Source organism: Salvelinus sp. IW2-2015, unplaced genomic scaffold, assembly GCF_002910315.2.
Source record: "Salvelinus sp. IW2-2015 unplaced genomic scaffold, ASM291031v2 Un_scaffold3791, whole genome shotgun sequence".
Taxonomy (NCBI): Eukaryota; Metazoa; Chordata; class Actinopteri; order Salmoniformes; family Salmonidae; genus Salvelinus; species Salvelinus sp. IW2-2015.
The window spans coordinates 53,902-54,534 of NW_019945065.1; the positions used below are offsets into that span (position 1 = coordinate 53,902).

A 633-nucleotide genomic window follows, 5' to 3' on the forward strand; every position below is an offset into this window, starting at 1 on the left:
TCTCCATCATGGTGGGTTAACCAGTCAGTTAGTTAGTTCACTTCCCAGTTACTTCTCATCATGGTGGGTTAACACAGTCAGTTAGTTATTACCTTCCAGTTACTGTACTCTCTCATCATGGTGGGTTAACCAGTCCAGTTAGTTTAGTTTTACTTCCAGTTACTGATACTTCTCTCCATCATGGTGGGTTAACCAGTCAGTTAGTTAGTTACCTTCCCAGTTATGTTACTCTCTCCATCATGGTGGTTACCAGTCAGTTAGTTAGTTACCTTCGCCAGTTATGATACTCTCTCCATCATGGTGGTTAACCAGTCAGTTAGTTGTTACCTTCCGTTACCTGTTACTCTCTCCATCATGGTGGGTTAACAGTCAGTTAGTTAGTTACTTCAGTTGCTGATACTCTCTCCATCATGGTGGGTTAACCAGTCAGTAGTTAGTTACCTTCCAGTTACTGTTTCTTCCATCATGGTGGGTTAACAGCAGTTAGTTAGTTACTTCCAGTTACTGATACTCTCTCCCATCATGGTGGGTTAACCAGTCAGTTAGTTAGTTACCTTCCCAGTTACTGTATTCTCTCATCATGGTGGGTTAACCAGTCAGTTAGTTAGTTACCTTCCCAGTTTGCTGATAATC

At 41.9% G+C, this 633-nt stretch overlaps 1 long non-coding RNA gene across 1 annotated transcript; it reads right to left on the minus strand.

Annotated features, from left to right (window-relative positions):
* LOC139026053 (uncharacterized) lies at positions 1-368 on the minus strand. Its single transcript, XR_011477754.1, has 3 exons — positions 345-368; positions 164-230; positions 1-51 (listed from the first exon to the last, which is right to left on the minus strand). It is a non-coding gene; the product is annotated as an uncharacterized lncRNA (long non-coding RNA).
* Between the last annotated feature and the right edge of the window lie 265 nt (positions 369-633).